General features: G+C 43.7%; 1 protein-coding gene across 2 annotated transcripts in view; it reads left to right on the top strand.

Annotated features, from left to right (window-relative positions):
- The window catches only part of LOC126336423 (cyclin-dependent kinase 5 activator 2), a 289,950-nt gene that overhangs the window by 106,783 nt on the left and 161,238 nt on the right, over nucleotides 1-21,929 (top strand). The window lies entirely within an intron of this gene.

Below are 21,929 nucleotides of genomic sequence, written 5' to 3'. Positions count from 1 at the left end.
CAACTTCCCACTTTTTCTAGACTAGACAGTGTGAGCCCGCACAGACTGACTTCCGCGTCCGGTAGGCCGCTAGTAATCAGCTTTGCCTCTGACTGCTTAATACGGGTGCACCGAGAAGTCTCCAGACGGACACAGGCGGTATCCAGCTGTGTTATCGATCACCCATGGGGTTGTTCCTGCTTCCTGTACCTTCAGCCCTTGCAGTATGAGTAGGAAGCTTGTGTTGAAGTCATCTCGACCGCTGTCAGTGCCGTTTTTATCCTTTTATTATTTGTGCAGCGTTCAAACTGTTTGATAATGTGGGCCTTTTACTACAATATGTATTAAGTTTTCATTAAATGATATAAAGGGTGATTCCGTGTTGATGATACAAACTGCCACGAAAGATGAAGAAGGTTTACTTTCGCTACTGTGAAACGCATCTCTTTTACTTCACCTGTGCCCATAGCACTTAAAGTATACATTTCAGAGGCAATATTAACTGCACTTTTTTGTTTTTCTACACACTGTTGTTGCTGTTGTGATCTTCAGTCCTGAGACTGGTTTGACGCAGCTCTCCATCCTACTCTATCCTGTGCAAGCTTCTTCATCTCCCAGTACCTACTGCAACGTACATCCTTCTATATCTGTTTAGTGTATTCATTTCTTGGTCTCCCTCTAGGATTTTTACCTTCCACGCTGCCCTCCAATACAAAATTGGTGATCCCTTGATGCCTCAGAATGTCCTACCAACAGATCCCTTCTTCTAGTCAAGTTGTGCCACAAACTTCTCTTTTCCCCAATCCTATTCAATACCTCCTCATTAGTTATATGATCTACCCGTCTAATCTTCAGCATTCTTCTGTTGCACCACATTTCGAAAGTTTCTATTCTCTTCTTGTCCAAACTAGTTAGCGTCCATTTTTCACTTCCATACATGGCTAGACTCCATACAAATACTTTCAGAAAAGACTTCCTGACACTTAAATCCATACTCGATGTTAACAGATTTCTCTTCTTCAGAAACGCTTTCCTTGCCATTGCCAGTCTACATTTTATATCCTCTCTACTTCGAGCAAATGGTTCAAAGGGCTCTGAGCACTATGGGACTTAACATTTCAGGTTATCAGTCCCCTAGAACTTAGAACTACTTAAACCTAACTAACCTAAGGACATTACACACTTCCATGCCCGAGGCAGGATTCGAACCCACGACCGTAGCGGTAGTGCGGTTCCAGACTGAAGCGCCTAGAACCGGTCGGCCACCAAGGCTGGCTGTACTTCGACCATCGTCAGTTACTTTGCTCCCCAAATAGCAAAACTCCTTTACTACTTTAAGAGCATCATTTCCTAATCTAATTCGCTCAGCATCACCCGACTTAATTCGACTACATTCCATTATCCTCGTTTTGCTTTTGTTGTTGTTCATCTTATATCCTCCTTTCAAGACACTATCTATTCCGTTCAACTGCTCTTCCAAGTCTTTTGTTGTCACTGACGGAAATACAGTGTCATCGGCGAACCTCAAAGTTTTTATTTCTTCTCTATGGATTTTAATACCTACTCCGAATTTTTCTTTTGTTTCCTTTACTGCTTGCTCAATATACAGATTGAATAACATCGGGGAGACGCTACAACCCTGTCTCACTCCCTTCCCAAACACTGCTTCCCTTTCATGTCCCTCGACTCTTATAACTGTCATCTAGTTTCTGTACAAATTGTAAATAACCTTTCGCTCCCTGTATTTTACAAGAGAGTATTCTAGTTGACATTGTCAAAAGCTTTCCCTAAGTCTACAAATGCTAGAAACATAGGTTTACCTTTCCTTAATCTAGCTTCTAAGATATGTTGTAGGGTCATTATTGCCTCACGTGTTCCAATATTTCTACGGAATCCAAACTGATCTTCTCCGAAGTCGGCTTCTACCAGTTTTTCCATTCGTCTGTAAAGAATTCGCGTTAGTAGTTTGCATCCGTGACTTATTAAACTGATTGTTCGGTAATTTTCACATCTGTCATCACCTGCTTTCTTTAGGATTGAAATTATTATATTCTTTTTGAAGTCTGATGGTATTTCGCCTGTCTCATACATCTTGCTCACCAGATGGTACAGTTTTACCAGGACTGGCTCTTCCAAGGCCGTCAGTAGTTCTAATGGAATGTTGTCTACTCCCGGGGACTTGTTTCTCAGGTCTTCCAGTGCTCTGTCAAACTCTTCACGCAGTATGGTATCTCCCATTTCATCTTCATCTACATCCTCTTCCATTTCCATGATATTGTCCTCAAGTACATCGCCCTTGTATAGGCCCTCTATGTACTCCTTCCACCTTTCTGCTTTCCTTTCTTTTCTTAGAACTGGGTTTCCATCTGAGCTCTTGATATTGACATAAGTGCTTCTCTTTTCTCCAAAGGTCTCTTTAATTTTCCTGTAGGCAGTATCTATCTTACCCCTAGTGAGATAAGCCTCTACATCCTTACATTTGTCTTCTAGCCATCCCTGCTTAGCCATTTTGCACTTGCTGTCGATCTCGTTTTTGAGACGTTTGTATTCCTTTGTGCCTGCTACATTTATTGCATTTTAATATTTTCTCCTTTCATCAATTAAATTCAATATTTCTTCTGTTACCCAAGGTTTCATAGTAGCCCTCGTCTTTTTACCTACTTGATCCTCTGCTGCCTTCACTACTTCATCTCTCAAAGCTACCCATCCTTCTTCTACTGTATTTCTTTCCCCATTCCTGTCAATTGTTCCCTTATGCTGTACAACCTCTGGTTTAGTCAGTTTATCCAGGTCCCATCTCCTTAAATTCCCACCTTTTCGCAGTTTCTTCAGTTTTAATCTGCAGTTCATAACCAATAGCTAGTGAGTGTTCAGTGTCCACATCTGCCCCTAGAAATGTCTTACAATTTAAAACCTGGTTCATAAATCTCTCTCTTACCATTATATAATCTATCTGAAACCTATCAGTATCTCCACGCTTCTTCCATGTACACACTTCTTGTACATACTTGTATGTACTTCTTGTACATACTACATCCTTCAAAAATATGGAAACTAAAGAGTTCGCAATACAAGAGATGTGTTCGAAGATGAACAAGTGCTCATAGGTCTTAAAGGTATCCATTGTAGGGTCCATGTTTACTTGAAAATTTCTTCTTGTTTTGGTTCTTACTACCATCTCTGAAAATTGCCTACGTTACACTCTCAGCAACAAATGCTACATGCTGGGAGGGGTATTGTCCTGCCCACAGATCTTATGAGGTACACCGAGTTACACAAAGTGTTTGCATTGTCGGGCAGGGTCGTCCTTCAACTATGCTGGCATAGCGTTCGGCAAGAAGTACCTATATTAGCACCACCCTTCTTCATCATCCCTGCAAGTTTGTAGCATCTTCACGAAATCACTCGGTGTGTAATTTTACATACACTCCTGGAAATGGAAAAAAGAACACATTGACACCGGTGTGTCAGACCCACCATACTTGCTCCGGACACTGCGAGAGGGCTGTACAAGCAATGATCACACGCACGGCACAGCGGACACACCAGGAACCGCGGTGTTGGCCGTCGAATGGCGCTAGCTGCGCAGCATTCGTGAACCGCCGCCGTCAGTGTCAGCCAGTTTGCCGTGGCATACGGAGCTCCATCGCAGTCTTTAACACTGGTAGCATGCCGCGACAGCGAGGACTTTGGGCGAGGGCGTATAGTGGGCATGCGGGAGGCCGGGTGGACGTACCGCCGAATTGCTCAACACGTGGGGCGTGAGGTCTCCACAGTACATCGATGTTGTCGCCAGTGGTCGGCGGAAGGTGCACGTGCCCGTCGACCTGGGACCGGACCGCAGCGACGCACGGATGCACGCCAAGACCGTAGGATCCTACGCAGTGCCGTAGGGGACCGCACCGCCACTTCCCAGAAAATTAGGGACACTGTTGCTCCTGGGGAATCGGCGAGGACCATTCGCAACCGTCTCCATGAAGCTGGGCTACGGTCCCGCACACCGTTAGGCCGTCTTCCGCTCACACCCCAACATCGTGCAGCCCGCCTCCAGTGGTGTCGCGATAGGCGTGAATGGAGGGACGAATAGAGACGTGTCGTCTTCAGCGATGAGAGTCGCTTCTGGCTTGGTGCCAGTGATGGTCGTATGCGTGTTTGGCGCCGTCCAGGTGAGCGCCACAGTCAGAACTGCATACGACCGAGGCACACAGGGCCAACACCCGGCATCATGGTGTGGGGAGCGATCTCCTACACTGGCCGTATACCTCTGGTGATAGTCGAGGGGACACTGAATAGTGCACGGTACATCCAAACCGTCATCGAACCCATCGTTCTACCATTCCTAGACCGGCAAGGGAACTTGCTGTTCCAACAGGACAATGCACGTCCGCATGTATCCCGTGCCACCCAACGTGCTCTAGAAGGTGTAAATCAACTACCCTGGCCAGCAAGATCTCCGGATCTGTCCCCCATTGAGCACGTTTGGGACTGGATGAAGCGTCGTCTCACGCGGTCTGCACGTCCAGCACGAACGCTGGTCCAACTGAGGCGCCAGGTGGAAATGGCACAGCAAGCCGTTCCACAGGACTACATCCAGCATCTCTACGATCGTCTCCATGGGAGAATAGCAGCCTGCATTGCTGCGAAAGGTGGATATACACTGTACTAGTGCCGACATTGTGCATGCTCTGTTGCCTGTGTCTATGTACCTGTGGTTCTGTCAGTGTGATCATGTGATGTATCTGACCCCAGGAATGTGTCAATAAAGTTTCCTCTTCCTGGGACAATGAATTCACGGTGTTCTTATTTCAATTTCCAGGAGTGTATTATTTCACCGAATAATAAAATTTCGAAAACCTATTTACCATTAATAGCGTCTATCCTGTTTATTTTTGCTGACCTTAGGTTCCCTTTCCGATGATAGTAACAGACAGCAGTATTCTCACTTCCAAACAATATTTCATACAATCTGAGGACCACTAGGAATGATTATACTCTCACAACCGAGTGCAATGCTAGATTTGAGCGAGGTGCTGAGTAGTGTTAGCAAGCGGCAGTCAATTGACCGCGCTGTACTCGACATAAACACTCAATACACCTTAGAATGACATGTAATTGAGTCCAAATCCGCAGTGTGAAATAAAGTGCAACATAACTGACATTTTCAGCGTTTTATTTCTATAAACGCCACGCAGCTGTTGCGGAATATATCCGGCGTGTTTTGAGGGTTTGCTACACAGTGCTAACACTCCCTTCAGCCAAACAACTAAGTACTGGTACTTGTCAGAATAAACTCTAAGCAGAATGCAGTTCGATGTCTTTCTATGTATCAAAGAAGAGGTACGAGTTTCTTTTCTCACTTCTTTCGAATCAGCAAGTCATGCTTAATATCTGTGCTTGCAAAGGTACGGTATTACAAAGTACCCTGTGAGGTGGCGCAGTGGTCGACACACTGCACTCGCTTTCAAACGGACGGCGGTTCAGATCCGAACCGGTCTCCAGATTTGGGTGTTCCATGATGTCCCTAAATCCGTCCAGGCAAATGCCGGGTTGGTTCCTTTGAAGGAGTAAGGATGATATCCTTCCCAGTTCTTCCCATTTCTAATGACCTCGTTGTCGACAGGACGTAAAACCCCACTCTTCTTTTCTTCCTTTTAAATATAATGATTGGATTTTCTGTACTTCTATCTTGTGTAAATGGAGTGGGACTGCGGCTGATAAGAGACTCGAAGAAAATAAATACCGACAGCCGCAATTTTCAAAAAATGTTCAAATGTGTGTGAAATCTTATGGGACTTAACTGCTAAGGTCATCAGTCCCTAAGCTTACACACTACTTAACCTAAATTAGCCTAAGGACAAACACACACACCCATGCCCGAGCGAGGACTCGAACCTCCGCCGGGACCAGCCACACCGTCCATAACTGCAGCGCCGTAATTTTAAAAATTATCTTATTTGACTAACAGTTTCGGTGTCTCATTGGCATCACCTTGGCATAACTATGTAAGTTATCAAAATGACATTAGAGGTGCGGAGATTCCACGTCTACAGAGATGTTTTGGAAATCTACGGAAGCCAGTTGAAGTTAGTGATCATTGTGACCGAACTGTTCTAGGCGCTTCAGTCCGGAACCACGCGGCTGCGACGCTCACAGGTACGAATCCTGCCTCGGGCGTGGATGTGTGTGATGCCCTTAGGTTAGTTAGGTTTAAGTAGTTCTAAGTCTAGGGAACTGATGACCCCAGATATCAAGTCCCATAGTGCGTAGAGCCATTTGAACCATGTTTGAAATTAGTGATCTTTATAAAGGAACGGACGTTTTGATGACTTATCTGCCTACGTGTTTACGGGCCTAAAAACGGTGACAATGAGACACCGAAACTGAGAGTCAAAAATATTAATAAAATTGCGACTGTCGGCATTTATTTTCTGCAAGTATCGGATTTTCAGTATTAATCCATACAGATCTCTACCTATAAGCGGATAGGTTCTTTGAGGAACCTAGACAGTTATTGAAACAGGGGGAAATGATATAAAGCTTTTGGTTTGATTTCCCTTAGTTTCCAAGCTCATAGATTCTTCTGTCGAATGCAGTAAGTCTAAGGCACAGAACTGAGCTGCCCCATATCCTGTAAGTTCAAAGATTACAGTACAAGCAGGTGAAGAGTTGTTGATCTATTTTTCAGGAGTCAGGATAGATTTAGATTTCAGACGATTCCCAGTATTGTAGGGAATATAATCTCGTAGCACCCTTTTAACTCACGCACTTACACACACACACACACACACACACACACATACACACACACAACGCGCGAGTTCCAATTACCACATCAGTCCGTGATGAGCGTCCATCAGGAGAACTCGCCCTTTAAATGCGTTTCGCTAGGAGCAGACACGGAAGAACTTGCATGAGCAGGCGCACAGACGCGGGTTAGCACGCAGATTGGCGTGCACAACAGGCTGACATGCACGACGGCTGACTCACGTGGCGTGAGAACGCTGCACTTGCACGGTGTTGCTTCTCTGCTGTAAAACAGCAGCTCCGTGCGAGGCGGTCTACATAGCCATTAAGTACTTTGTTTTCACAGCTTCAGACCCTCTCGTAGGACAGTCTTCCTGTCTCTCATCTGATTGTTATAGCTGTGTGTTTACCTACAGAATCATTCAACCATGTTCTTACAGACCAAATTAATTTCGAGTTCTTTTACCTCCAGTCTGAACGAAAACAGCAGTCGGGAGCACTTGTGTGTTTTGCTTTTTTCTTACCGTATTGTCTCGTTCGTGTCTGCCACAGAAAGTTAATTACGCGCCGTTTAGTGCTGTATTCCAACTGCCCTACGTCTGGCAAAATACACCATATTCTTGAAGCAGTTATGCACTTTTCTCCGAACCGAAATAGAGGGCGTATGGTAGGACTTCACGGATGCCATTAGCTAAATGGTCCAGGCACATTAATGTAAGCGCCATCTATATTCTATGTCAACGTGCAATAACCATCACAGAAGGCACGTGGCAGCATTAGAGTTATAGGGTATATGGAGCGTGTCGGCGAGACGCGGGAAATAGTGGAGTCGTTGTCGTAATGCTGAACAGGAACTATTTATCTGACATCTATAAGGGCCTGATCATTGACTTTCAGGCCAAGAGTGGAAGCATTTCCGGAACGGCTAAGTTTCTAAAAGGTTCGTGTGGGGTCGTGCCTAAAGTATACCGTGTATAGCAAAACGACCCTACCCTTCAACGCTCCCAACGCCTTCTCCAATCCCATCTTGACCACTTAACTGCTTGGTGCAACCAGTGGTTGCTCAAGGTCAGTCCTTCCAAAACCCAAGCAATCATCGTAGGCAAAACTAGCCCTTCCTTCCGTCTCCTGGATTTCTACCTCACCATCTATGGCCGCCCCATAAACCTCACCCCCACCCTCAAGTACTTTGGCGTCACCCTCGACCGCCACCTTTCCTGGAACCCCGCTCTGGACAGTCCAAGCAAATTCACGAACCCATCTCCTCAAACTCCTCTGTGGCGGAACATGGAGTCTGGATCCCTCCACCATCTTCCACACGTACAAGTCCCTCATCTGTCCCACTTGAGTCAGACATGCATCTCTGTCAATAAGAATATTTAAAGACCTGCCCGGATAGGCAAGCGCGTTAACGCCTCGCTTCCGTCTTTCAGGGATACCAGGCTGCTCCTAATATAATCCGCCCTACGGCTTAACGAGGAGGGCTGATGACAGGGCCACACTGCATGTCGTTTTTAGGCGGTTTTCCCACATCCGTTGAATATCGCGCAGGTGCCGGCGTCCTACTTCTTATGCGTTCACAGTTTTTCTAGGAGGTGATGGAATGCTATTGAAGCTCACTTATCAGCATGTTGTGCCCATTAACGCACTGGCATCTGCACAATATTCTTGGAGATTTTTTCTACGGGGTGGTAAAGGAGGGGTAATGCATGTATGGCTGTGACTGTAATGAGAGCTTTTCAGGTAGTGGAGAGTTCCATTTGTATCGCTTTGAGAGCGCGAGGAATGAAATGAACTATAAAGCATCTCAGTAGAAATTACAGGTGAAGAAATTAAAGGTGCTACCTCCGAGTGACGGTGAGTAAGCCAACAGTCGAGCGTAAGTATTTGTAATCAAACAGTGAGCCTTGATAAGTTCAGAAAGATACAAGGAATGGTGAGACGAAAATTCATAGGCACACAGCAACAGGTCCATGAGAAACTGTCCTCAGTAAAATGCAAGATCACCTCTGCTCCAAAAAAACGAATACGTGATGCCATGTTCTCTGTGCAGTTCTACTACATGGGAACAAAAGTAAAATAAAGTTTACATGGTTGTAGTGTTATAGTTCATATTACGAGGTGATCACTTTAGAAGAGATAGAGGAACGACTGAATGAAAAGAGATGATTCGGTGTTGATGTATATTTGGAATACGAAACGGAAATACTCATTTCAGATTGCCTTAGAAGAGACTGCATTTCGTGCGATAAAAAGACTCTGATGACAAATGTAAATGTGAATTAAGCATATAAAAAAGGCTGTTAAGTTATTATGGACTGTGCAACTTAGAGACTTCGTGTTGGGAAGATTTATACGTAGGCTATTCGTAAAGTAAGGCCCGATCGCTCGCGAAATGGAAACCACAGTGAAAATCAAAAATGTTGTGTTTGCATTAGTTAACTACACCTTACAGCTACTTCACCAGATAGCCGCCGCTCCAACTGAGACATCTGCTGTAGCTTTGTAACTTTCCGATACCCTCGTCATAGAGGGCAGCCGCTTGTGTTTTCTGTCAATTCTCTACGCTGTTCTCTGGCTTGTTGTCTGTGCCAAAATGATGTCTTTGTAGTCAGCGGTACACGTGAGCAGAGATGAAAATCAGAGAGAGTCATGTCCGAGTTGTATAGTTGCGGCGGCGCGGCTTTCCATCCCTTTACGACGGACCTGCACCTACCGGTGAACATTGTCTCGGCAGATCATCAGTAGGGAAGCCGGGTGAAAACTACTGTACTTCGACGTGAACCAGGCTGCAATTTAAGTAACTAATCTACGTTTCAGGAGAAAGTTTTCACACAAAAAAAGGTTTGGAAATTTTGTCCTCAGTTAATATATTCTGAAACTTAGCATCACTGCCAAGCTCGTGCTAGTTTTAACACAGCCACTCACAATCCCTTTCACTCACGTTAGCAAGTTTATGGTGTTGCATTTCCCGAAAACGTAATAGCTACAAAAATACTGATTGTTTTTGATTGATAATGCTCGCCAAATATTAAGTCTGTCGGTACCAAGTGCAGTCACAGTTTTTAGCCACCGACCTGCTCAATACGCCACGCATAATTCATGTCTTTTCTCGTCTCAAAATTCACTTAAAAATTCCGAAATTCCTACACGCCCATCGGAATAATTATGCTATCACTTTACCACACTTTGATGTATGAAACACTGCTAGATCCGGCAATTTCTCATTTCCATCGGAACTACTACTACACACGTCCGAACTGTTTCATGGCTAGGCTCCGACCCTTCTCTAGAATATTCTTAAGCCTTCTCTTCCAGCAGAGAAAGGCGCGCGGAGAATATTCCTTTACCACTGGTCAGTTTACTCAACAGCCAATAGCAAAACAACAATCCGCGCTTTTCATCAATAAATAGTGAACCTAACGACTGCACTTTTTACTGACGTAATTATCTAATATGCTGAAGTTTTGCTTAAGTTATTTACTATTGTTATTTATACCTGAATTAATTTTCCCTTTACCATAAACTTACTTTACAAATCTATTCTACAAAAATCCCCTCTGTCCATATCCATACTTCTTCGAAATGTTCCCGCACTAAATCCTACTACATAACTAGTTAAACAGTTTTATCTTCAATTAACCTTAAAGCACACTCACGCATCATTCATACTGCTAAAGCACATTTATAACATTTTACATACACAAAAAGCCATAATAACACTTTATGAAAATACTAAAACAGTTTATGATACACATTCTATTACTTTAGAGTACTCTAGTGGGCACAATCGAAACTAACATCACAGCCCCCCTATCCAATATTGTCCTCTATCGGCTGATACATAAACTATGTGTGCGTCCAGTCTCGCGTCACCATCTGTCACTATCTAGCTCTGAGACACACCTCCCACTTAACCGCCTCCAAGGCAGGATCGTTACACGGCGCTACGCCTCATAGTGGGTGATCAAACACTTGCCATCGAAAACGCTGCAGGAAAGCCTTCATTGCCCCTGCAGTGTGCGGCCGATAATTGTCATGAAGAAGGAAATACGTGACATTTATGATGTATGGACTGGATGAAATCGTGCAAAATCTGTCAGGGGGACCCATAATTGGCCGGAGACACTATTTCTAGGCGTATTTACGTGCTCACTGTGCGCTCACAACTGAAAAGAACGACGTGACGCGATCGATAGGCATACTAGAGACAGTGGTCCATCTATGTAAAGCTTCATCGGATTATTAATGCGGTTTTGATTTCGTGACTGATCGGACCTTACTTTCCGAATAGTCTTCGTAAGTGATGGAGAGGAAGGAGATACACGATCTATAAGTAAACTGTCAAAGTCAAATGGTTAAAATGGGACTTAACATCTGTGGTCATCAGTCCCCTGGAACTTAGAACTTCTTAAACCGAACTAACCTAAGGACATCACACACATCCATCCCAGAGGCAGGATTCGAACCTGCGACCGTAGCGGTCCTGCGGTTCCAGACTGAAGCGCCTAGTACTGCACGGCCACACCGGCCGGCCTGTCTAAGTCAACTCAGTTGCTGTCACTAATTAGCAAATGAAACCAATTAATGTGGCTATCTTTCCTTTCCACAGTGAGTTAAAGCAAAAAAAAAAGATGATGGTGCATCTGGTCGCCGTTACGATGGTAAGAGAGAATGGGCTTGGATGTAGATCCTAATACATCCTGTTTCTGTTTGGCCCCATGTGACTTTTTATAATATCAGAAAACTGTTCAGACGCAAGACGTTTTCGTCGAATAAAGAGGATATCTGGCTTACGCTTGTCCCTCATATGGGGGAGTATAAACAATAAAATTTCGCTGAACTAAACTTTTGTGTTTGCAAAAAATGTTAGTGCGTTTTCTACCAAACGTATTCACGTATTCTCGTATGAAGTTCACATTACGTCGCCACCCACCGTGGGAACTGCCACTTCAAACAGCCGGGGCATGTGCAGGCCTGGCGGCCCGCCAAGCTCCCGGTCCGCTAACTGCTCTGCCGTTGCCGGTCGCGGCAGCGTCCCTAGCCGGCGGCCATCAATATGCACGGCTGGCTGAGTAGCGGGCCGTGTCCCACCCGCGCCCACGTCACCTCACCAGCTGCAGCTAATTTGCCGCCAGCTCTGCCCTGCCCACGCACACAGGGCATGTTTCCCTCTGGTACCAAAGGTCAACCCCACACCGCTGATACATGTCCTCTGTAAACGTACAGTACAGCCACAACATCACCCTACGCGTTTCCGCCATTGTAAACATAAGACATGGGCCCGCTTCTGGCGACTGTCATTCGGATTTATAGAACGTTTCAATGACAACTTTAAAATAATTAGATCAATGTGTAAACTATTGTTAACCCCAGGACGCCCAAGCCTTTTTTTCTAACTTGATGCCGAAGGGGGGGGGGGGGGGGGGGGAGGGGTTCGACGAGCCCGCAGGTATTAAATAAGTTTACTGACGAAAAATTACAACTTTCAAAATGGTTTGTGTATTTTAACTAAGGCATTGGTTTATAAATGTTGTTAATTGTTATAAATATTGGATTGAGTGAATAAAAAATTGCCATATTAGAATACAAAATGCAGATGAGTTCATATACAATAGACTACTCTGAGTCCTCATCTTCAAGGCAGGAGAGACACTTCACAACTTTTTCTGAATGTGTGTTATACACATGTTTATTACACTGTCCACAATACTGTTTTGGTTTACTTAGATTGTTGTACTTCTGCTTCTTTGTTTTAGCTTCTCTTACACAAATATGGCACCGACCTTTCCCTGCAGGAGGCTGACGTGCTTCTGTTGCCACTTCTTTGATTTTCTTTTGTAGAATAGTCTCCATTGATTGAACTATTTGGTTAGATAACCCTCTTGCATTGGTAATTCTTTCTTCTACCTGCAATTTCACTAATTCCATCCACATCACTTTCCCGATCTGAATCATACTCCATAACACCATCCTCATATTCACTTTCACTCCCCGATCCAGAATCTTCATCTAAAATTTCATTCAGAACCCCTTCTAAAGAGGAGTCACGTATTCTTTTAGTCATTTCTAAGTCTGGGTGTGAACATTAGGGAACTGCACTATCTCACTGCAAGTTTACGAGATAAATACCAGCTGACTGACATCAACAATCACTTCCTCTGAAAGTAAACCGACTGTTGTGAATATCAAGAATACCAACCAATAAGGAGCAAAGTTCAAAGTTGTGTTGTTGTAGAGATGAGAAATACTTAATCCTACTAAGGGAAATTTTCTATGGCATGGAAGCCTAGAGAAGTGGGGGGGAGGGGGGGGGGGAGGGCCCATAATAAGTTTATTTATTTTTTCTTTCAAAGCAAGAATTTTCTATAAAATATATTGACACTAACATTTCATAAAATAGCCAACAAACAATAACTCAAAGGGAATATGTAGTATGAAAGTTACTTGGACAAAAGCAGGGAACCTAGGCGTCCTAGAGTTTTGTATCTACTGAAGGAGTCATATTAAAAGTGAATGCTGTGCTATGGTATCATCTATCCATAGATCCCAAGGGCGTCGAGAAATTGGCAATGGCATTGAATGTTTCCACCAGACACCGATATCAGTCACGCGGGATCCCGCGGACCCAATCGTGCTCGCCAACTGAGCCACAACTCCAGAAGTTCTGGACTACGAGCCCTCTCCGCTGCCGCTATATTGGAGGGACGGAGGTAGCCAGACAGCCGACATGTTGTTGACACCGAGAGGTGACACGACGCAATCAATACCTTCCCTGCGCGATAACAACGCTTTAGCCATTGATGACAGTGCTACTAAAGCAGAGTTATTAAACACGGTTTTTTGAAACTCCTTCACCAAAGAAGACGAAGTAAGTATTCCTGAATTCCAATCAAGAACATCTGCCAAGACGAGAAACATAGAAGTAAACATCCTCGGAGTAACAAAGCAGCTTAAATCACTTAATAAAGGCAAGGCCTCCGATCCATATTGCATACCAGTCAGGTTCCTCTGAGAGTATGCCGATAAAATAGCTCCATATTTAGCAATTGTATACAACCACTCGCTCACAGAAATATCCGTACCTAAATATCTACATCTACATCTACATCCATACTCCGCAAGCCATCTGACGGTGTGTGGCGGAGGGTACCTTGAGTACTTCTATCGGTACCCCCTTCTATTCCAGTCTCGTATTGTTCGTTGAAAGAAGGATTGTCGGTATGCCTCTGTGTGGGCTCTAATCTCTCTGATTTTATCCTCATGGTATCTTCGCGAGATATACGTAGGAGGGAGCAATATACTGATTGACTCCTCGGTGAAGGTAAGTTCTCGAAACTTCAACAAAAGCCCGTGCCGGTCTACTGAGCATCTCTTGCAGAGTCTTCCACTGGAGTTTATCTATCATCTCCGTAACGCTTGCGCAATTACTAAATGATCCTGGCCGGCCGCGGTGGCCGAGCGGTTCTAGGCGGTACAGTCTGGAACCGCGTGACCGCTACTGTCGCTGGTTCGAATCTTGCCTTGGGCATGGATGTGTGTGATGTCCTTAGGTTAGTTAGGTGTAAGTAGTTCTTAGTTCTAGGGGACTGATGACCTCAGAAGTTAAGTCCCATAGTGCTCAGAGCCATTTAAATAATTCTGTAACGAAGCGCGCGGCTCTCCATTGGGTCTTCTGTATATCTTTTATCAATCCTATCTGGTACGGATCCCATACCGGTGAGCAGTATTCAAGCAGTGGGCGAAAAAGTGTACTGAAACCTACTTCCTTTGTTTTAGGATTGCATTTCCTTAGGATTCTTCCAATGAATCTTAGTCTGGCATCTGCTTTACCGACGATCAACTTTATATGATGATTCCATTTCAAATCACTCCTAATGCGTACTCCCAGATAATTTATGGAATTAACTGCTTCCAGTTGCTGACCTGCTATTTTGTAGCTAAATGATAAGGGATCTATCTTTCTATGTATTCGCCGCATATTATACTTGTCTACATTGAGATTCAATTGTCATTCCCTGCACCATGCGTCAATTCGCTGCAGATCCTCCTGCATTTCAGTACAATTTTCCATTGTTACAACCTCTCGATATACCACAGCATCATCCGCAAAAAGCCTCAGTAAAATTCCGATGTCATCCACAAGGTCATTTATGTATATTGTGAATAGCAACGGTACTACGACACTCCTCTGCTGCACACCTGAAGACACTCTTACTTCGGAAGACTTCTCTCCATTGAGAATGACATGCTGCGTTCTGTTATCTAGGAACTCTTCAATCCAATCACACAATTGGTCTGATAGTCCATATGCTCTTACTTTGTTCATTACACGACTGTGGGGAACTGTGTCTAACACCTGTCGGAAGCCAAGAAACACGGCATCTACCTGGGAACACGTGTCTATGGCCCTCTGAGTCTCGTGGACGAATAGAGCGAGCTGGGTTTCACACGATCGTCTTTTTCGAAACCCATGCTGCTTCCCACAGAGTAGATTTCTAGTTTCCAGAAAAGTCATTATACTCGAACATAATACGTGTTCGAAAATTCTACAGCTCATCGACGTTAGAGTTATAGGTCTATAGTTCTGCACATCTGTTCGACGTCCCTTCTTGAAAATGGGGATGACCTGTGCCCTTTTCCAATCCTTTGGAACGCTTCGCTCTTCTAGAGACCTACGGTACACCGCTGCAAGAAGGGGGACAAGTTCCTTCACGTACTCTGTGTAAAATCGAACTGGTGTCCCATCAGATCCAGCAACCCTTCCTCTTTTGAGCGATTTTAATTGTTTCTCTATCCATCTGTCGTCTATTTCGATATCTACCATTTTGTCATCTGTGTGACAATCTAGAGAAGGAACTACAGTCCAGTTTTCCTCTGTGAAACACAGGAAATACTGGAAAATTGCTCAAGTCACACCAATACCCGAAAAGGGAAGTATTAGTAATCCGCTGAATTACAGGCCTATGTCACTAACGTCGATTTGCAGTAGGGTTTTAGAACATATACTGTATTCCAACATTATGAAATACCTCGAAGGAAACGATTTCTTGACATATAAGCACGGATTCAGAAAATATGGTTCTTGTGAAACACAACTTGCTCTTTATATTCATGAGATAATAAGTGCTATCGGCAGGGGATGTCAGATTGATTCCATATTTTTAGATTTCTAGAAGGCTTTCGACACTGTTCCTCACAAGCGTCTTCTAACCAAACTGCGTGCCTACAGAGTACGCCCTTAGTTGTGCGACTGGATTCGTGATTTCCTGTTAGAAAGGTCACAGTTCGTAGTAATAGACGGAAAGTCATCGAGTAAAACAGAAGTAATATCCGGCGTTCCCCAAGGAAGTCTTATAGACTTTCTATTGTTCCTGATCTATATTAACGACATAGGAGACAATCTGAGTAGCCATCTTGGATTGATTGCAGATGATGCTGTCATTTACCGTCTTGAAAATGTCTTGTAAAACTAATTGCAAAATTATTCGGATAAGATATCTGTATGGTGCGAAAAGTGGCAGTTGACCATGAATAAGGAAAAGTGTAAGTTATTCACATGAGTACTAAAAGAAATCAGCTAAATTTCGATTACGCGATAAGCCACACAAATCTGAAACCTGTAAATTCAACTACATACTTAGCGATTTCAATTACAAATAACGTAAATTGGAACGATCACATAGATAATATTGTCGGTAGAGCAAACCAAAGACTGCGATTCATTGACAGAACACTTAGAATGTGCAACAGGTCTACTAAAGAGGCTGATTACACCACGCTTGTCCGCCCTATTCTGGAGTACTGCTGTGTGGCGTTGGATCCACGTCAGGTGGGACTGACGGATGAGATCAAAAAAGGACAAAAAAGGGCAGCTAGTTTTGTATTATCACGAAATTGGGGAGATGATACGTGAATTGGAGTGGCAATCATTAAAACAAAGACGTATTTCGTTGCGACGGGATCTTCTCACGAAATTTCAATCACCAGCTTTCTCCTCCGATTGCTAAAGTATTCTGTTGCTACCCACCTACATAGGGAGAAATGTTAATCACGATAAAATAAGTGAAATCAGGGCTCGAACAGAAAAATTTAAGTGCTCGTTTTTCCCGCGTGCCGTTCTAGAGTGGAACGGTAGAGATACAGCTTGTTCATTGAACCCTCTGGCGGGCACTTTATTGTAAATAGCAGAGTAGATGTAGATGTAGATGTAGGTGGACTCTGTTTCTCGTTGCATTAACTGTAAAAAATCTTTGTAAATTTAATGAAACAACAAGTTTACTGTTACCAGTCACTGTTTTTTTATCTCCACGACGCGTTTCAAAAGTTTAAATCTCCATCATCAGGTGGATCCATATTTGTTAGTATGACGTGTGATTGTGTGTTGTGTTACAATATTTTGGAGGAACCTGTGGCACTGTCTAGTGGAGAAACAAAGTACTATTTCAAAACATGGTTTTGGGGTTTTTCTTTCCTGAAAAAAAACTAAACGCATATATAATGGTAAAAATAAATAAAACAAGTAAAATAGAGTACCTCCAGTGGTCACAGGTTCCTTTCACTGTTGTAACACCATCACATGGTTCAAATGGCTCTGAGCACTATGGGACTTAACTTCTAAGGTCATCAGTCCCCTAGAACGTAGAACTACTTAAACCTAACTAACCTAAGGACATCAAAAACACCCATGCCCGAGGCAGGATTCGAATCTACGACCGTAGCGGTCGAGCGGTTCCAGACTGTAGCGCCTAGAACCGCCACATCACATGAGTACTGTCACATTTTGTTACACAATGCGCACACACATGTCATATTAACAAATGTAAATCCACCTGATGATGGAGGTTTAAACCTTTGAAATGCGTCGCAGAAATAAACAACGAGTGACTGCTAACAGTTAATTTGTTGTTTCATTTAATGTCAGTAACAATCACGGTAAAGCCTAACCTAAAATGTTCACATTTAAAGAATCATCTTACGTTAGGAGAAATATAGGTAAATCTCCTATTTACTGTGTTACCTTCTTCGCTAACCACTTTTTCTCCTGTCCAGCTTTCCTACAATGACAGTTGCTGCAGCACTCTGTAGCTCACATCTCCTTACGTTGTATAAGAAGTACACAAATATTCCTTTTGTTGGCTATCCCTTTTATTTATTTGAGAAAGTTATAGAATTTTTTATGCTGTAGTGTGGGTTGCGTGGCAACGATTGTGTTTGAATTCCACAGACTCGGTGGAATGAGAATTTTATGCCAAAGTAATGATTTAGTCTGGGCTGGTTATAGACGAGTTTGTTGAAGACCAGTCAGTAATTCTTTATCTAAGTTATTCATTGTTGTACAACGCAATGACACAAATATAATTGAATACGCAATTTAAGTCCGGATTGTGGACACGTTAATAAATTCTTGTCATAGAAATATAAGGAAAAATGCGTTGCTAATCTGTAAAATATGCTCTATTAATTTCGAAGCATGTTTTCCATTTATATACTCCTGGATCGTAAGGTTTAGCTTAGTTCGAATGCGTAGATGGAACCTACAATCTCACAATAGCCCTGTTTTGGGGAGCGTTCTTGACAACAGAACTTCCACTTGTTACACAATATGACGGCAGCTACCATCTACCCTCCACTGAGAAAGCTAGTCTGGTACACGAGTGGACGCCCTACTATGCACGAATGTATAAAGAAGTTCTGTGAACGAAACTGCATGGTCAGAAAATTAATATTTCTATATTAAAGCTATTTCAGCAGCATTGTCAACACAGGAACCAGATTCCTCAAGACACTCACTTAATCAACTATCCAATCTTCAAAACCATGATAAAACATTAATCAGAATTGAAAGTTTCTGAAATGTTCTTAGAGAAGATAATTTTAAGTATTAGTGCCCAAAATAATTTTTAAAACTTTATCCTAAAGATTGCTCCCTCGATAATTAAACAGTTTGAGAGGAGCCTCAGCTAGTTTTGGAAGACAAAGTTTAAGCGCTCTCGTCCTTAAGTTCAATTCAGAGTGTCGTACAATCAAATAACGTTATCAGAAAAGCTTGCATCATTGGAATACATTTCGTAGTTTACGCTCGCTGTTCGATTTCGTTTCCTAAAAGTAGCTGTAACACGTCAACCGAAGTTCCATACCTTGGAGTTTGTGTAAAGGTGAGACAATAGAGACAAATTTGGGAATACTGGGGTTCAACTAGGTTTCATGCCATCCGGATTCTGACTTCCCACTTTCCGCAAATCACTTACGACAGATTTCCTAATCTTCGGCTTCTCTCGAGAGGAAAGGGTTCAGTGTGGCCCTATCATAAATCGTATTTCAGATTCCCACGAATTCTATACATGACTTGACGGGCATGCCAAAACGATTACTCAAAAAAAGTCGCAGTTGATTTCTTTCCCCATCATTCTCCATTATCCGGTGTCCTTATATAACGACGTAGGTGTAGTTGAAATGTTAATTCCTAGTCTTTCTTCTTTACTTGTTAGCTGATGTACTTGAAATCTTAAAATACACGTTTGTAACTACTAAAATGCTTGTTTATGTTACCTTACTTCTTCCGTATCATTAATTCAAAACATCGTCAGTTGTTTCATTTTACTCTAATTTCTCCTAAGTGTGACAGCGTCATCTGCATTCAGAATTTATGTGTTTTCCTTAGCTCGATACTGATTTTTGTGGCCCACTTTAACCTGGGCTTGCAGTAATACACATTTTCTGTCGTAAAACACAACTAAATCTATCACCACTATTTTTCATTTACGTTGTCCAGAGGTAATTTCTTCCTTTTGAACGAAGCAATGTCCTACATGGAAATGACAGATACGAAATGCCATTAAGTCCATTATACAACACGTACTTTTATTATGGTATTACAAGTACGAATGGAGTTTTGATGCAAAAAGAGGCGCCAGAATTGCAACTAAAATGGATGTTTATTCAGTCGGTGATGTTTTCGGGCTATGCCCATTCTCAAACCAATCATTGTTTGCCAAGTAAAATGCCCGTCAAAAATAGTAGCAAATAAAGTGGGTACGTATGTGTATGGTCCCAATAAATGTTCATTATTGCTGTTTTACTCACCGACTAAGTAAATATTCATTTTAGTTGCAACTCTGGCTATTTGCTTTTGTACCACAGTCTAAAATGAGTTGATGTCACACATTATCCAGCACGCTGGTGGCCAGCTTAGCATATTCTTCGGTCTGCGGCTTTTTTCCATTCTATTAAGACGTTATATGCTGAAACAAACGTCATTTAATGGGTCCCCCTGAAGTTCTTCTTGCTTCTTGCAGCGCTTCAGCACCGTTAGAGATGTGTAACTGCACTTGGGCATGTTAGCGATGAAGCAAGACGTTCATGATTTCATTCTGTCAACTACCTTCTGAAAATGAATCGGGAATCATTTACGTGCGAGACAGAGCTCCCTCCCTAGACTGCCACAGAACCCACCATTCACGTGGCTATTGCTGCAGCCAGACACCAGGGCCTCTTAAAGTTGCGCGAAGCAGTGTGTGGGAGGGAGGGAGGGAGGGAGTAAGGTGGTATCGGGTGGAGCAGTAGCACAGTCCTCCCTCCCACATCCCCCGCCGGCCACTTGAGAGGGCACGACGTGCATGCAAATCGCGTTGCGTCATCGAGCGTGAGTCAGCGCTGCTTTCCAGGGGGGATTCCACCAAGATTGGCCCCGCGCCCAGTTAATTGCACTGCTCTGGTCTGCAGAGTGGAAATCATACACCGTGCTCCACCAAACAGCACTCGCGGCTAGCGGTACGACGGCAGAACGCCCTCGGCTTCCAGGTACGGCAGTTGCCATGTAAGCAAACCTATACAAATAGACGATGCTTTGGGCGAAAAGAATTACACTACTACCGATTAAAATTGCTACACCAAGAAGAAATGCAGACGATAAACGGGTATTCATTTGACAAATATATTATACTAGAACTGACATGTGATTACATTTTCAAGCAATTTAGGTGCATAGATACTGAGAAACCAGTACCCGGAACAACCACCTTTGGCGGTAATAACGGCCTTGGTACGCCTGGGCATTGAGTCAAACAGAGCTTGGATGGCGTGTACAGGTACAGCTGCCCATGCAGCTTCAACACGATACCACAGTTCATCAAGAATAGTGACTGGCGTATTGTGACGAGCCAGTTGCTCGGCCACCATTGACCAGATGTTTTCAATTGATGTGAGATCTGGAAAATCTGCTGGCAGCAGTGGAACATTTTCTGTATCCAGAAAGGCCCGTACAGGACCTGCAACATGTGGTCGTGCATTATCCTGTTGAAACGTAGGATTTCGCAGGGATCGAATGAAGGGCAGAGCCACGGGTCGTAATACATCTTAAATGTAACGTCCACTGTTCAAAGTGCCGTCAATGCGAACAAGAGGTAACCAAGACGTGCAACCAATGGCACCCCATACCGTCATGCCGGGTGATAACCCACTATGGCGGTGACGAATACACGCTTCCAATGTGCGTTCACAGCGATGTCGCCAAACACGGATACGACCAGCATGATCCTGTAAACAAAACCTGGATTCATCCGAAAAAATGACGTTTTGCCATTCGTTCACCCAGGTTCATCGTTGAGTACACCATCGCAGGCGCTCCTGTCTGTGATGCAGCGTCAAGAGTAACCGCAGTCATGGTCTCCGAGCTGTTATTCCATGCTGCTGCAAACGTCATCGAACTGTTCGTGCAGATGGTTGTTGTCTTGCAAACGTCCCCATCTGTTGACTCTGGGATCGAGACGTGGCTGCACGATCCGTTAGAGCCATGTGGATAAGTGCCCTGTCATCTCGACTGCTAGTGATATGAGGCCGTTGGGATGCAACACGGAGTTCCGTATTACCCTCCCGAACCCACCGATTCCATATTCTGCTGACAGTCATTGGATCTCGACCAACGCGAGCAACAATGTCGCGATACAATAAACCGCAATCGCGTTAGGCTACAATCCGACCTTCATTAAAGTCGGAAACGTAATGGTACGCATTTCTCCTCGTTACACGAGGCATCGCAACAACGTTTCACCAGGCAACGCCGGTCAACTGCTGTTTGTGTTTGAGAAATCGGTAGGAAACTTTCCTCATGTCATCACGTTGTAAGTGTCGCCACCTTGTGTGAATGCCCTGGAAAGCTAATCATTTGCATATCACAGCATCTTCTTCCTTTCCCGTCTGTAACA

Source organism: Schistocerca gregaria, chromosome 2 (assembly GCF_023897955.1).
Source record: "Schistocerca gregaria isolate iqSchGreg1 chromosome 2, iqSchGreg1.2, whole genome shotgun sequence".
In the NCBI taxonomy this organism is placed as follows: Eukaryota; Metazoa; Arthropoda; class Insecta; order Orthoptera; family Acrididae; genus Schistocerca; species Schistocerca gregaria.
The sequence above is the reverse complement of the archived record's forward strand: the minus strand, read 5'-3'. Positions and strand labels throughout refer to the sequence as shown.